This window comes from Rhinoraja longicauda, chromosome 25 (genome assembly GCF_053455715.1).
Source record: "Rhinoraja longicauda isolate Sanriku21f chromosome 25, sRhiLon1.1, whole genome shotgun sequence".
Lineage (NCBI taxonomy): Eukaryota > Metazoa > Chordata > Chondrichthyes > Rajiformes > Arhynchobatidae > Rhinoraja > Rhinoraja longicauda.
Genome location: NC_135977.1, coordinates 1,323,298 through 1,332,885, shown reverse-complemented (window position 1 = coordinate 1,332,885; position 9,588 = coordinate 1,323,298). Strand labels below are relative to the sequence as shown.

The following is a 9,588-nucleotide window of genomic DNA, read 5'->3' as shown; positions in this document are numbered from 1 at the left end:
AAGAGATGAATGCAATAAACTATTTATTATACTACGCTGTTTCACAAATGGACTTCTGTTCGAATGTAGAAATAAAGAACTGTGGATGCTGGTTAATACAGAAAAGCACGCAGTGCTGGAGTAACTCAGCGGGTCAGGCAGCATCTGTGGAGAACATGGATAGGTGACGTTTCACAGAGTGCTGGAGTAACTCAGCGGGTCAGGCAGCATCTGTGGAGAACATGGATAGGTGACGTTTTGGGTTGAGACTCTTCTTCAGCCTCAAAAGATGACGTTTCAGGTCGGGACCTGCTCCAGTCTGAAGAAAGGTCTCGACCAGAAACGTCACCTATCCATGTTCTCCACAGATGCTGCCTGACCCACTGAGTTACTCCAGCACTCTGTGAAACGTCACCTATCCATGTTCTCCACAGATGCTGCCTGACCCACTGAGTTACTCCAGGACTCTGTCTGTTTCTGGTGGACCTTGCCTGGGATGTTGGTGTTGTTCCAATCTAGCCCAACACACCTGACGTGGAGTGAATGAGTTTGAGTCTGGGCAGGTGCACAAATCCCAGGTGCTCGGTGAATGCAGTTCCACAAATGCAGTCTGGCCTCTGTTCTCCTCACTCACTGAAGGTAGTATAAGATCATAAGTGATAGGAGCAGAATTAGGCCATTCGGCCCATCTAGTCTACTCCGCCATTCAACCATGGCTGATCTATCTCTCCCTCCTACCCCCATTCTCCTGCCTTCTCCCCATAACCCCTGACACCCGCACTGATCAACAATCTATCTATCTCTGTCTTAAAAACACATCCACTGACTTGTGGCTCCACAGCCGTCAATGGCAACGAATCCCACAGATTCACCACCCTCTGATTAAAGAAATTCCTCCTCATCTCCTTCCTAAAAGAACATCCTTTAATTCTGAGGCTGTGCCCTCTGGTCCTAGACTCTCCCACTAGCGGGACAGGCAGCATCTCTGGAGAGAAGGAATGGGTGACGTCTCGGGTCCAGACCCTTCTTCAGACTTCAGTCTGAAACGTCACCCATTCCTTCTCTCCAGAGATGCTGCCTGTCCCGCTGAGTTACTCCAGCACTGTGTCTACCTCAGCATTACACCCCTGTTTTTATACACAAGCCCTCTTGAAATAAATGCTAGTGTTGAGTGGGACTCTTTACAGGGTCCCCCGACATTGTGAAGGGGCCACCTGTGACGGGAGACCCCAGAGAAGGATGTACAATTCTGAGCAGCGTAGACAGGGTAGACAGTCACAACCTTCACCCCAGGGTGGAGATGTCACAGACTAGAGGGCACAGCTTTAAGGTGAGAGGGGCAAAGTTTGAAGCTGATGTGTGGGGCAGGTGTTTTACACAGAGGGGGGTGGGGGTCTGGAACGCGCTGCCAGGGTTGGGGGTGGAGGCAGATACCATAGTGGTGGTGAAGAGGCTTTTAGACAGGCGCGTGGATACGCAGGGAGTGGAGGGATATGGATCACGTGCGGGATCATGAAGTTCATTTAACTTGGCTTCATGCTAGGCTCGGACATTGTGGGCCGAAGGGCCTGTTCCCCTGCTGTACTGTTCTATGTTCTAAAGGTCCCAACTCGAAACATCGCCTGTCCACTCCCTCCGCAGATGCTGCCTGACCCCGCTGAGTTCCTCCAGCACTTTGAGTTTTGCTTAAGACTCCAGCATCTGCAGTTGGTTGTGGGCCGCAAGGAATTGCAGGTGCAGTTTTGCAACAAAAAATTTAAAAGACACAGAGTGCTGGAGGATCTCGGCGGGGTCACGCAGCATCTGCGGAGGGAGTGGACAGGCAACGTTTCGGGTCGGGACAGGCAACGTTTCGGGTCGGGTCAGGCAACGTTTCGGGTCGGGTCCCTTCTTGAGGTTGCAGTTAGTTGTCTGGGCCTCTGGTGTGGGATCCTGCCTCGCAGCGACTTCGTGCAGCCAGCAGAGGGCAGCCCCGCTCCACTCAACTCCACCCCCGACTGCAACCCACTCTTAATGTTCAGCTCTTGGGTGTAAAGTTCCCTTTGGGTTGTGGTGGATCAATAATATCAGTGGGGACTGGACCAGAGACCAGCACAGCACAGGCGATGATCAGCCGTGATCACTTTGAATGGCGGTGCGTACAGGCTCGAAGGGCTGAATGGCCTCCTCCTGCACCTATTGTCTATGTTTCTGATTTCTCCATAAACCAGTAGACATCACTGAAGAGACCAGGTGGTTGGCACGATGGTGCAGCGGGTAGAGCTGCTGCCTCACAGCGCCAGAGACCCGGGTTCCATCCCGACTACGGGTGCTGTCTGTATGGAGTTTGCACGCTCTCACCCCGTGACCTGCGTGGGTTTTCTCCGGGCGCTCCGGTTTCCTCCCACACTCCAAAGACGTGCAGGTTTGTAGGTTAATTGGCTTTGGTTAAAAATGTAAATTGTCCCGAGTGTGTGTGGGATAATGTTAGAGTGCGGGGATCGCTGGGCGGTGCAGGCTCGGTGGGCCGAAGGGCCTGTGTGGGTGTTACTGATGTGGCTCGGCCTGACACTGACACCCCGCCCTACACGCACCCACCCACAGTGAGTCACAACCTGATCCCTGGCTCGGGTCACACTCCCACTGGTGCAGCGGGCAGTGCTGCTGCCTCCATGGCCCCGGTTCCACCCTCACCTCTGCTGCTCTCTCTCTGTCTGTGTGTGTCTGTGTCTCTCTCTGTCTGTGTCTGTCTGTCTCTGTGTGTGTGTGTGTGTGTGTGTGTGTGTGTGTGTGTGTGTGTGTGTGTGTGTGTGTGTGTCTGTCTGTCTCTGTGTGTGTGTGTGTGTGTGTCTGTCTGTCTCTGTGTGTGTGTGTGTGTGTGTGTGTCTGTCTCTGTGTGTGTGTGTGTGTGTGTGTGTGTGTGTGTGTGTGTGTGTGTGTCTCTCTCTGTGTCTGTCTTTCTCTCTCTCCCTGTCTCTCTCTCTCTCTCTCTGTGTGGAGTTTGCACGTTCACCCCGTGATGCCATGGGGTGCCCACGTCTCCTCCCATCCCCCCCAATACGTGTGGGGTCATTAAACCACCCCCTCGTCACCATCACCCCTTGGAGTGAGTGAGGGCGAGAGTGCGGGGGGGGGGGGGGGAGAGTGAGATGGGGGGGGACAATGAGAGATCACTGAAGAGAACAGAAGTGGCACGGTGGTGCAGCGGCATTCTCCACCACCCCTCCCCCCTCCCCCCCCCCCCTCCCCCCTCCCCCCCCCCCCCTCCCCCTCCCCCCTCCCCCCCTCCCCCTCCCCCCCCCACTCCCCCTCTCCCCCTTCCCCTCCAAACTGTGGGCAGCCAAGATCTTTGTCAGATTCATTTTAATTGTTTTATTTCCATCTCCAGCACAACGAGGTTTTACACTCATACGCACACGCACACGCACACGCACACACACACAGAGGTAAAAACAAAATAACCCCCCCCCCCAAATCTGCAACACTTTAACGAAGCCCACGTGCCCCAGGCCCGGGTCCAGTGGGGGGGAGGGCAGTGAGAGGATGAGCTCACGTCAGCAGTCGTGAAGCTCAGTGTCCATGTAGGACCATGACCACAACGCCCAATAAATACACCAGCAATCATCGTACGTACCGAGGGGCTGCTCCAAACCCACCAGCTACTGGTGGCAGCAAGTCATTGATATGTATGTATGTATGTGTGTGTATGTATGTACGTATGTATGTACGTATGTATGCGGGGGAGGGGGGGGGGAGGGGAGGGGAGGGGGCGTGATTGTCATTGCTGTTGCTGCAGTATCAGCCCTTGTACGATCGGGGGGAGACAGAAGGTTCGTGACTTAAGGTCATCTGTGATAGGAGCAGAATTAGGCCATTCGGCCCATCAAGTTCACTCCGCCATTCAATCACGGCTGATCTATCTCTCCCTCCTAACCCCATTCTCCTGCCTTCTCCCCATAACCCCTGACACCCGCACTGATCAACAATCTATCTATCTCTGCCTTAAAAATGCCCACTGACTTGTGGCCTCCACAAACCGTCTGTGGCAAAGAATCCCACAGATTCACCACCCTCTGACTAAAGAAATTCCTCCTCATCTCCTTATAACCATATAACCATATAACAATTACAGCACGGAAACAGGCCCGTTTGGCCCTTCTAGTCCACGCCGACCACTCTCTCCGACCTAGTCTCATCTACCTGCTCTCAGACCATAACCCTCTAATCCCCTCTTATCCAGGTACCTATCTAATTTACTCTTAAATAATAAAATCGAGCCAGCCTCCACCACTTCCACCGGAAGCCCATTCCATACAGCCACAACCCTCTGAGTAAAGAAGTTCCCCCTCATGTTACCCCTAAACCTTTGTCCCTCAATTCTGAAGCTACGTCCCCTTGTTGGAATCTTCCCCACTCTCAAAGGGAAAAGCCTACCCACGTCAACTCTGTCCGTCCCTCTTAAAATTTAAAAAACCTCTATCAAGTCCCCCCTCAACCTTCTACGCTCCCAAAGAATAATGACCCAACCTGTTCAATCTCTCTCTGTAGCCTAAGTGCTGAAACCCAGGCAACATTCTAGTAAAGGAACGTCCTAAAGGAACGTCCTTTAATTCTGAGGCTGTGCCCTCTGGTCCTAGACTCTCCCACTAGTGGAAACATCCTCCCCACATCCACTCTATCCAGGCCGCTCACTATTCTGTACGTTTCAATGAGGTCCCCCCCTCATCCTTCTAAACTCCAGCGAGTACAGGCCCAGTGCTGACAAACGCTCATCATAGGTTAACCCACTCATTCCTGGGGTCATTAGTGCGGGTGTCAGGGGTTATGGGGTCATTGGTGCGGGTGTCAGGGGTTATGGGGTCATTGGTGCGGGTTGTCAGGGGTTATGGGGGTCATTGGTGCGGGTGTCAGGGGTTATGGGGAGAAGGCAGGAGAATGGGGTTTGGAAGGAGAGATAGATTGAATGGTGGACTAGACTTGATGGGCCAAATGGCCTAAGTCTGCTCCTCTCACATGAACGTAAACCAAAAGCCTAAAATAAAGTGCACCCTCAATTCCTGGTTTAGCGTGTGCTGCCTGCGTGTGCTGCATGTGTGTGCTGCATGCGTGTACTGCACGCGTGTGCTGCATGCGTGTTCTGCATGCGTGTTCTGCACGCGTGTACTGCACGCGTGTGCTGCATGCGTGTGCTGCACGCGTGTGTGACTAACAACCCTGAGTGAAAGTGGGGAAAGTGCTTCCAGGCAGCGTTTTTGACGTGAAACAAATAATGGGGATTGCGGGGCGTTGCGGGGGACAGCGCGCGGGGAGCGGGGGGCTGTGCGTGGCGTGGTGAGCGGGGGCTGCGCGCAGGGAGCGGGGGCAGCGCGCGGCGCTGAACCTGCACCAGTGGCCGACCCTGCTGCCTCTCTGCATTCATGCTCCTGCGTATCGCAGGTCACGGGCATCGGCAGCCTTGCAGCCTTCCGGCGCATTACAGCGCAGTGCCAGTGAGAGAGAGGGGGGGAGCGATCTGTCACGGTCCCGCTCTCTCCTCAGCGCGCACGCACACGCACACACACACACGTGTGCCGTGGAACAGTGCCGCCTGAACCGGCCCGGCACCGCCACCACGCACACACACACGCGCGACACGCCAAGGCACTCCGTGTGTGTGCAGCCGAGAGTTCAGTAGCAAAACACGCACACGCACACGCACACGTAGTCCCGTCTGTGTGAGAGAGAGACGGGGCGGAGAGGAGGAGGGGGGGGGAGATGGGAGGGGGGGGGGAGATGGGAGGGGGGGGGGGAGGGGGGGAGATGGGCGGGGGGGGGGGGGAGATGGGGGGGGGGGGGAGATGGGCGGGGGGGGGGGGGAGATGGGAGGGGGGGGATGGGCAGGGGGGGGGGGGTGGTGGGGGAGAGCTCCAGGGTTTCTCTCCGTCACCACTGTCCCCGCTGGGAGGGGTTCCCCCGTCACCACTGTCCCCCTGGGAGGGGTTCTCCCACGTACAGCTCCGGGTGCAGCGCCCACAGACGACGCTCAATGCTCAGCTTGCCTGTAAAACAGACACAGACACAGACACAGACTGCCCGTTAAACACAGCCCCGATAACATCAGAGAGCCCAGCACCAGGGGTCACTGTCTCAGAATAAGGGGTCGGCCATTTAGGACTGATGTGAGGAAAAACGTTTCCACCCAGAGAGTTGTGAATCTGTGGAATTCTCTGCCACAGAGGGCAGTGGAGGCCAATTCACTGGATGTTTTCAAGAGAGAGCTCGATTTAGCTCTTGGGGCTGACGGAATCAAGGGATATGGGGGAGAAAGCAGGAACGGGGAACTGATTGTGAATGATCAGCCGTGATCACATTGAATGGCCGTGCTGGCTCGAAGGGCTGAATGGCCTCCTCCTACACCTATTTTCTGTTTCTGTCGGTTCCAGGAGCAGAATTAGGCCATTCGGCCCATCTGGTCGACTCCACCGTTCAATCATGGCTTCAGTCAGAGGGTGGTGAATCTGTGGGATTCTCTGTCACAGACGGCTGTGGAGGCCACAAGGCAGTGGATGTGTTTAAGGCAGAGATAGAGAGATTGTTGATCAGTGCGGGTGTCAGGGGTTATGGGGAGAAGGCAGGAGAATGGGGTTAGGAGGGAGAGATAGATCAGCCATGATGGAATGGGGGAGTAGACTCGATGGGCCGAATGACCTAATTCTGCTCCTGTCACTTATGACCTTATGAACTTCTGAGGTGGGGGCGGTGGGTGGGTGGGCTTACACTTGTTGATGTTCGACACGTCCCTGTGGTTGGTGGGGGTGGGGGTGGGGGTGAGCGGGGGTGGGGGTGAAGGGGGGAGTGGGGTAGGGTTGGGGTGGGGGGGGTGGGTGGGGAGGTGGATGTGGGGGGGTGAGCAGGTTGAAGGTGGGGAGCGGGCGTGAGTGGGGGGGAGAGGTCAGTGGGGGTGGGGTAGTGGGGGGGGGGTGAGGGGCTTACAGGTGTTGATGGTGGTCACGTCCCTGCGGTCGGTGGGGGTGGGGGTGGGGGGGGTGGTGAGCAGGGTGGGGGGTGGGTGCGGGTGCGGTTGGGGGCTGAGGGGGTGAGGGGTGAGGGTGGGGGGTGAGGGGTGAGGGGTGGGGGGTGAGCAGGGAGGGGGGTGAGGGGCTTACAGGTGTTGATGGTGGTCAGGTCCCTGCGGTCGGTGGGGGTGGGGGGGTGGTGAGCAGGGTGGGGGGTGGGTGCGGTTGGGGGCTGAGGGGGGGGGAGGGGGTGAGGGTGGGGGGGGTGGTGTTGGGGGGGGTGGGGGGGGGGGTGAGGGGCTTACAGGTGTTGATGGTGGTCAGGTCCCTGCGGTCGGTCAGCATCTGTGCCAGCCCCTCCATCAGCAGCAGGGCCGTGCGGTAACGGCGGCTACAGTCCCGTCCGTGACCGAACATCTCGTCCAGCGCCGCCGCCTGCACCTGCCGCGGCACAGAACATGCGTCAACACACGTGAGCACCAGCCGCACACCGCCCCGCACATGCCCGCACACCGCCAGAGAACCACAGATCACACACACGCACCACGTCACCCGTGAACCACACCAGGGGAACAGACAGATGGACGGGCACGCACATGCACTGACAACACGCTCACACACGCACTCACACACGCACCCACACACACACGCACTCACACACGCTCACACACGCCCTCACACACGCACTCACACACGCACTCACACACACACACACACGCTCACACACGCTCACACACACGCACTCACACACGCACACACATACACGCACACACACGCACACACACCGCTCACACACACTCACACACACACACACACACACTCACACTCACACACACGCACTCACACTCACACACATGCACTCACACACGCTCACACACACGCACTCACACACGCACACACATACACGCACACACATACACGCACACACATACACGCACACACACGCTTACACACACGCACACACACACGCACAGAGGGGGGGGGCTGTGTACCATGTGTACGGTGTGGCTGTAGATGAGCTTCTCGGCTGTGATGCTGTTGATTCTGTCCGTGAGCTCCTGTTTGTCAACAAAGAACCTCTGCAGCCTCAGAGTGAAAGTGCGGCAGAGAGACACACACGACCTGTAGTGTTGGTTCAGCTTCCGCACCACTGTGGAAACACACAGATGTGTCACACACTGGGCCAGGGCCAGACACACACTGGGCCAGACACACACTGGGCCAGACACACACAGGCCCAGGCCAGACACACACTGGGCCAGCGCCAGACACACACTGGGCCAGCGCCAGACACACACTGGGCCAGCGCCAGACACACACTGGGCCAGCGCCAGACACACACTGGGCCAGCGCCAGACACACACTGGGCCAGACACACACAGGCCCAGGGCCAGACACACACTGGGCCAGACACACACAGGCCCAGGGCCAGACACACACAGGCCCAGGGCCAGACACACACAGGCCCAGGGCCAGACACACACAGGCCCAGGGCCAGACACACACAGGCCCAGGGCCAGACACACACAGGCCCAGGGCCAGACACACACAGGCCCAGGGCCAGACACACACTGGGCCAGGGCCAGACACACACAGGCCCAGGGCCAGACACACACTGGGCCAGGGGCCAGACACACACTGGGCCAGGGCCAGACACACACTGGGCCAGACACACACAGGCCCAGGGCCAGACACACACTGGGCCAGACACACACTGGGCCAGACACACACAGGCCCAGGGCCAGACACACACTGGGCCAGGGCCAGACACACACAGGCCCAGGGCCAGACACACACTGGGCCAGACACACACAGGCCCAGGGCCAGACACACACTGGGCCAGACACACACTGGGCCAGACACACACAGGCCCAGGGCCAGACACACACTGGGCCAGGGCCAGACACACACTGGGCCAGGGCCAGACACACACAGGCCCAGGGCCAGACACACACTGGGCCAGACACACACAGGCCCAGGGGCCAGACACACACTGGGCCAGACACACACTGGGCCAGACACACACAGGCCCAAGTCCAAAACACACACAGGCCCCAGGGCCAGACACACACTGGGCCAGACACACACAGGCCCAGGGCCAGACACACACTGGGCCAGGGCCAGACACACACAGGCCCAGGGCCAGACACACACTGGGCCAGACACACACAGGCCCAGGGCCAGACACACACTGGGCCAGGGCCAGACACACACAGGCCAAGTCCAAACACACACAGGCCCAGGGCCAGACACACACAGGCCCAGGGCCAGACACACGCAGGCCCAGGGCCAGACACACGCAGGCCCAGGGCCAGACACACGCAGGCCCAGGGCCAGACACACGCAGGCCCAGGGCCAGACACACGCAGGCCCAGTGCCAGACACACGCAGGCCCAGGGCCAGACACACACTGGGCCAGACACACACTGGGCCAGCGCCAGACACACACAGGCCCAGGGCCAGACACACACAGGCCCAGGGCCAGACACACACAGGCCCAGGGCCAGACACACACTGGGCCAGGGCCAGACACACACAGGCCCAGCGCCAGACACACACAGGCCCAGCGCCAGACACACACAGGCCCAGGGCCAGACACACACTGGGCCAGACACACACTGGGCCAGGACCAGAC

General features: G+C 58.2%; 1 long non-coding RNA gene across 1 annotated transcript; it reads right to left on the bottom strand.

Moving 5' to 3' along the window:
- Window positions 1–5,846: 5,846 nt before the first annotated feature.
- On the bottom strand, window positions 5,847–8,098 carry LOC144605943 (uncharacterized). The gene is made up of 3 exons (XR_013548900.1): window positions 7,946–8,098; window positions 7,259–7,394; window positions 5,847–5,996 (listed from the first exon to the last, which is right to left on the bottom strand). It is a non-coding gene; the product is annotated as an uncharacterized LOC144605943 (long non-coding RNA).
- Window positions 8,099–9,588: the final 1,490 nt, after the last annotated feature.